This window comes from Tiliqua scincoides, chromosome 14 (genome assembly GCF_035046505.1).
Source record: "Tiliqua scincoides isolate rTilSci1 chromosome 14, rTilSci1.hap2, whole genome shotgun sequence".
In the NCBI taxonomy this organism is placed as follows: Eukaryota; Metazoa; Chordata; class Lepidosauria; order Squamata; family Scincidae; genus Tiliqua; species Tiliqua scincoides.
This window is the reverse complement of record NC_089834.1, coordinates 1,016,111-1,023,075: the sequence shown is the minus strand read 5'-3', so window position 1 is coordinate 1,023,075 and position 6,965 is coordinate 1,016,111. Positions and strand designations below refer to the sequence as shown.

The 6,965-nt window shown below is 52.5% G+C and overlaps 1 protein-coding gene across 1 annotated transcript in view; it reads left to right on the top strand.

Moving 5' to 3' along the window:
* The window catches only part of RSPH14 (radial spoke head 14 homolog), a 59,666-nt gene that overhangs the window by 34,036 nt on the left and 18,665 nt on the right, over window positions 1–6,965 (top strand). The window lies entirely within an intron of this gene.

Sequence of the window (6,965 nt, the reverse complement as noted above, 5' to 3'; positions counted from 1 at the left end):
AGCCTGCTGTTTTTATTGCAGCTGCAGCAAGCACATGGGAAAGCAAACAGTGCTGCCAAGCTCTGTGCCAGCTCTCCCCTGGCAGCACCCTTTCTCTCACACAGCTCCACTCCAGCCAGGTGGCCCAGAGCAGGGCACTCATCCTTCCCTGCCCCCTTGAGCTTTGCAAATGGTACTAGCTCTTGAAAGCATTTGGGGGTGTGACCACAACACACACTCCCTCCTCCTGGTTTTACTCTCCTCTATTCTGGGCGCTGACCCATTTTTGTAAGTGATAAAATGAATTTCAAATGAGGACGGATCTCAGGCACAGGTACATAACAACGGAAGATGAGCCCTGCTGGATCAGGTTCAGGGCCCATGTAGTCCAGCTTCCTGTATCACAGTGGCCCACCTGATGCCTCAAGCAGCTCACAAGACATCTGCATCCTAGTGCCCTCCCTTGCACCTGGCATTCTGAGGTAGCTTACTTCTAGAACCAGCAGGCTGTATATGTATATATATATATATCCATCACGTATAGGCTTCTAACCTGTGATGGACTTTTTCAATAAATCTGTCCAATCCCCTTTGAAAGGCATCTAGGCCAGACGCCATCACCACCTCCTGTGGCAAGGGGTTCCACAGATCAATCACACGCTGGGTAAAGAAATACTTTCTTTTGTTTATTCCAACTCTCCTGACACTCCGTTTTAGTGGCTGTTTCCTGGTCTGCAAAAGTGGCTGTTTCAAGGTCACTGTGGAGCACGTGCATGTTTCCTGGTCTCACTGAAACAGCACTGCAGGTGCTGAGCATTGCAGGAACCAGAATTCTCTTTAAAATGGCAAGTGCAGGAGTGACAGTGGGGCAGGACTCCAGCAGGGGCAAAGTCCTCCAGCCCACCAAGCTGTGGTTCTGCCCTGTTTTGTGCCCAAGAAGAAGAAGAATCAACAGCAATACTGGATCACATTATGCTTTTAGGGTCATGTTCCTAGCCTGACCCTTACTGAGACAGGGAGACAGCCTGGAATCCTGCGCACCCGATTCAAACAATAGTATTTAAGAAGATCCATAAACCCTCCTGTCCTCGTCTCCAGCAGAGGCAAAGCCCCATGCCATAGCAGGCCCTCGCATCCATCCCTTGCGACACGTGTCTCGCCCATTCCTCCCTCCCGCGCGCACGTGGTCATTTCCACTCACTGGGGTGCAGGACCTGTCTCTTCTACCCATCTGACTAGAATAGCACCACACGCTTTGGAGGCATTGCTATTAAGCAAGCAAGCATCCTCTAAAGCAGGGGTGCCCAAACCCCGGCCCGGGGGCCACTTGCGGCCCTCAGGGACTCACAGTGTGGCCTGCAGGGAGCCCCCAGTCTCCAATGAGCATCTGGCCCTCTGGAGACTTGCTGGAGCCCGTGCTGGCCTGATGCAACTGCTCTCAGTGTGAAGATGACTGTTTGACCTCTTGCATGAGCTGTGGGACAAGAGTTCCCTCCACTGCTTGCTGTTTCACATCTGTGATGTAGCAGTGGCAGTGAAGGAAAGGCTAGCCTTGCTTTGTGCAAGGATTTTTATAGGCCTTGAGCTGTTGCAAGACCTTCATTCATTCATACAAGTTCCATCTCTAATATATCCATTTATGTAAATTTATTCATCCCTTTGAAATGTAAATTAATTTGGCCCCTGACGCAGTGTCAGAGAGATGATGTGGCCCTCCTGCCAAAAAGTTTGGACACCCCTGCTCTAAAGACAACCATTTGCAGGGTGCGGTGCCACCTTTCTTGCACCTGTGTCCGTGTTCTTTGAGTAAACCGGAGTGTTGCAGGGCCAACCCTTCCATGTGGTGACTAGGAGGCCCTGCTGCAACAAGAGGCAGATGCTGAGGGGGTGGCAGTCTCGGGGTGCCTTTCAACCCACGTCTTCTGCCCCTCCTCTCCCCCACTCCAGAAGTGATTTGCTTTGCGCTGCAGTGGAAGCAAATCATTTCCATGCCCACCATGCTCCCTGAGTGCTGCCTTGAAACCTGCACTGTGTGACTTCCAATTTCACCAGAAGTCACACACTTCCAGACACCCCAGTGCCCGGGGCAGTGACATCACATCATGTGAAGTCATGACATCATGCAACACTGTGACATCACTGCAGGAGAGCAGAGTGCTGCTGGCTTGGCTGGGAGCCTTCACAGAAGCCAGGACAGGGTGCGGCAAAGCCAGCAGTGCCCCCTCTTCGGGGAAAACCCAGAGGTGACTGGGCAGTGCCTGGGGCAGTCATGCATCCCCACTGGCATGGTGCCCAGGGCACGTGTCCCTCAGGCTCCACCCAAGATATGCCTCTGCTTCCAGGTTCAGGGCAGCTCACAATTCTGAACAGGCACACATCAAAAGTTCTGCTTTGTCTGCATTGCCTTGTCCAAAGCACATGGAAAGACCTCTGCTTTGACAGGCCCTTCTTCCCAAATCACAGAAGTCTGAAGAAGAGCAAGGTCTGAAGGTCACCTCTCACTAGAAACGCCACTGTCTGCCTGTGGGAGAGCCAGTTCTGAAGCTTTTTCGCTTCAAAATGCCATCTGCAATTATTTAATAGGAACTTCTGCAAAAAAAAGGAAGATGTGGCATGACGAGCTCTTTCAAAACACTAATTGGCTAACAGAAGAGTTCTGCCACACTGGACTGAGGCCCATCTATCTGTTCAAGAAATCAGCACATGTGAAGTGACCATCCCAGAACTGGATGGTCACTTCTAGAAACAGATAGATGGGTGGGAAAGACCTTTGGCTTGGTCCAGGAGGCTCTTCCGATGCTCTCTTGAACTCCTATTGGCTTATGGCATCTGGGGAGGAGACGCCGTAAAACAGGAGCAACTACTTCCTAGGCCAAGCAAGGAACCTCTTTCACAAAAGGGATTTGGAGCAAGGCACAAGCCACAATTTGCCTGGCGCCCACTCTATGGACCACTCCTGCCGCCAGCTCGTGAACTGCAGCGCTCCAGCCAATCTGCTGATCAGCTGATAAGCACAGACTGCAAAATGTCAGCCTGGCCCTCCAGCCTCGTCTTCCACAGGCGCCCTTCTCTGCCTGCCCCTCCCCTCCAGAAGAGGCTTCTCCAGTCCTCGAGACACTCCCCACATTCTGCACAGGGGTGGCTGTGGCCCAGGCAGCAGCAGAGCCCAGATAACTGGATTAGAGCTTAGCACCATCTTTAATCTGTGGAAAGTAATCGGTCAATGGCACCAATTAGTGGTGTAATCCTTTCCATCCCATAGACAAATTGGTTGAAATCTGCTTTACAGCTGTTGTGCCCCACTGGAACTTGGCAGCCGCATCTCGTGGCACCAGGCGGACGAGAATGCTGGGGCACCTGCACATGACATCAATGCTTCTGGTGAATTTGGAACTCGCAACCCCTTGGAAACTTGGTTGAAAAATTCAGTTATGCTTCCAGATTCCTTTCATTCTGTTTCTGCACCACCTCAGATTCTCAGGCTCTGCTACTCATAGCAAGTACTAAATTCTCACCAAAAAGTTCTAATTCTAAATTCCTGAACAACCTCCAGGCACTGTCCACATTCCCTTGATTAGACCTGCACCTAAACTGCACCCCCATCACAACCAGTAGCAGAACATCGCCCGGAGGTCTCTGAGCCACAAGTGCTGCTGGCAGGACCACCGCCCGGCCCCCTCCACTTCCCAGAATACCTCAACAAAGCAAGAGAGAGACGGGGAAGGCTGGTGGTAGCTGTGGGCCTCAGGGGTGAAAGCTCCCACACATCTTGCCACAAGTAGCAGCAGCTCCTGTGGAGCATGTGCACAGGAGCATCCTGGCCTCAATCTGGAGCAAACCACAAGCCGTTCCCACCAACTGCCTCCTTGGTAAAGTCAAATTTGGGAAGTGCAGATGGCCAAGCACAAGCCAGGACAACCCAGGATGATTCAATCTTGGTGCAGCAGACTGGACCTCTCAAGCTTACTGACTGAAAACCACAAAATATCCCCAAACCTTGCTGCATGGCTTTTCATCAGTGCCCGTCTTTCTGACACAGGGCATTTGAAAACCAGCTCAATAGAACATTGTCTTCACAGCCTGATTTTATTTCAGTCTCCCTTCTCCCTTTCTTGATCCTGCCCACACACAGACTTCCCACCTCGAAAGGTGCCAGATTCCAGACTGCACTACTGGAAGCCTCTTCACAGCTGGGCTGAAGATGTGGCCTCCACTTCCACTCCTTGCTTTTCCAAAGAGCGCTTCCCTACACCAAAAACAGGAGCGCAAACAGAGCAGGCGGCCACTGCGGGCCATGAAGGGTTTTCAGCACATGGTGGTTCCTGCACAGGATTCCGAAATGACAGCCGGACCAGTGGCTGAAACACCATTTCTCATGTTGTGAATCCAGGATTGGGGGCAAAATAAACCCATTGCTCAGCTGGAATCTAATGACCTTTGTTAAGCATGCGGGGGGGGGAGGGCCTCGTTTCCTGCACACACCCCACACAACTTGTTCAGGAATAGTGGTAGGGGTGCTGGGGGTACTGCTAGCAGCTCTCTGCACACAAGCACCATCTCAGCTGCACTGACAAGCGTGACAACCAGAGCCCAAGTGTTTGGAGTTGTATAAAGCGGCACTCATCATGCAGCTTTCGCCTGCATGAACAGAACTGCAGCTTCCAAGTCACGGGAAGTCGCGGTTCCGCTTTGCTCTGCACTGGTCAGACCTCACCTGGAGGAGGACTGTGTCCAGTTCTGGGCACCCCACTTTAAGAAAGATGCAGCCAAACTGGAGCAGGTTCAGAGGAGGGCTACGAGGTTGATCGGGGCCTGCAGGACAAGCCCTACGAGGAAAGGTGGAGGGAACTTGGCACGTTCAGCCTGGAGAAGAGAAGGCTGAGGGGGGATATGATGCTCTCTCCAGAGACCTGAAGGGCTGTCAATGGAAGAAGGGACTAACGTGTCCTCAGCTGCCTCTCAAAATAGAGCTAGAACCAACGAGTACAAACTGCAAGAGAAGAGCTTCTGATTGGACATCAGGAAAAAATTCCTGACGGTCAGGACGGTTTGGCAGTGGGACAGATTGCCGAGGGAGGTGGTGGACTCTCCCTCAGTGGAGATCTTCAAGCAGAGGCACCTGATGGAGATGCTCTAGGAGGTTTCCTGCTACAGGCAGGCGTTTGGACTAGATGACCTTGTGGAACCCTTCCAACTCTATGATTCTATGGTCAAGCAGCAAGCAGAGTGAAAGCAAGGGCCACAAGAAGGAATGGTGGCTCTCGATCCTGTGACTTGCTGGGACTGTGGGGCTGCTGTGACTGCCCAGGCAAGGAGGGGGTGCCCTCCAACGGCCTCAGCCTAAAGGGCAGGGGGTACAATGCTCTGCTCAGAGACCTGGCAAAGGTTGGGCCAGTCTGGAGGTGACCTACTGCCTGCCAATGACAGGGGCTGATCCTTATCCCAACTCTGCTTGAAGGGCCCTCTCCAAGGGCAATAGGCTCCTGGTCAGAGCCCAGACATCCTTGAGCGTAAGGAGAAACAGCAGCCCATGAAAGAGCAACTGGAAGCCGACAGACCTTCACATCCCACCACCACCAATTATTCTTCCCTCACTCCATTGCCCACAGCTATCAGCTGGCACTGTGACAAGCCCCTTCCCTGCCTCAGGTAGTCCTGAAACTTTAGATATCCCTGAAGGATATTCCTGAAGGATACCTAAAGCTTTGCCCAACAGAACTCCAAATCCGAGCCTAGATCATGCGCAACAGAGATCAAGCCTGCACTTGCACGCATGCAAGGGGGGTGGAGGAGGTTTTCTGGTGTAGCTGTAAACAATCAAACCCTTTCTGCCCAAGAACTCTCTCTCTGGCTGCTTGTGGAATTTGTGACTTCTGCAGAGACCTGTCAGAGAGTTAATATGTCTGTGAAAAGCAAATACAGAACCACCACCACCACCACCCAAAACACCCATGCACAGAAATTCCAACCAGGCAGGTCCATTTTATTCCGCAGTGAGCGGGTGAGGAGGAGGGTGGGGAAGGGGTGGTTTCTTCCTGGGCAAGGGGCTTCATACAGCATCTTTCCAAACTATGACTTAAAAATATGTGCCTTGGAGTGCTTGGAGCTGCACGGCGCAGGCTGAACTACTGACCCAGAAGAGGCCAGCTCTTTTGCAGCATCAGAAAAATGAGAAGGCCTCCTGCAGCACACCCAGCGGGCACCTGGCCAGTCTGTTGCACTCAGAACAAAAGGTGGTGGCCAGGCGAGAATTGCAGGCTCTGTTAATTAGTTACAGGGAGCTCAGCCTGGCCTCCAGGCCTCCATTCCCAGGCAAAAGCACACTCTGACTGCCACCAGCTTCTCCAGAGAGAACAGGGCCATCCAATTCAGATTCCTGGCCCCAGTGCCCCTCAGGGTACGAGGGCTGCTTGCGCAGACGACTTGGCTTCAAGGGCCTTTGGCTGGCTCTTATTCCCCCACTTGGGGCTATCCTAACCAGGCTGAGATCACTCCGCTTATTGCTCCCCCAAAACAGACACAGCACAGATCAGTCAATCATTTCTTCTCCCAAAGCCTTTCTATTCAGATTCACCAGAAAGGGCATCCCAGAAGTGTAATTGCTTATATCTTTCTTACAGCTCCATGTCTAAGAAATAAGCCTCTCTGGTAAGGAGTCTGCAAGGACATTGTCACGGCAATGCCACCCAAGGCCAAGGCCCGGCTTGGAGCCTGCACCCGTGGGAGCCCGCTGGCAAGGACAAGGCCCTGCCTGGCTGCTGCTTCTGATGAGAGCGCACCAAACTCCGCCCAGATGGTTTTCTGCAGAGTGCTGGAGTTGCCTGGCACGTCTGCATCTTCTGAGAAGAAACTCAGGGCTTCGCAGGCAGCTCTATTTGCAAACATGAAGCCAGCCGGTGTCAACATTTGACTTCTTGTGGCGCATTGACCTCTCTGGCCTACACCTCTCATGATCTCACTCCCGGCCTCTGGGAGACTTGTCCAGG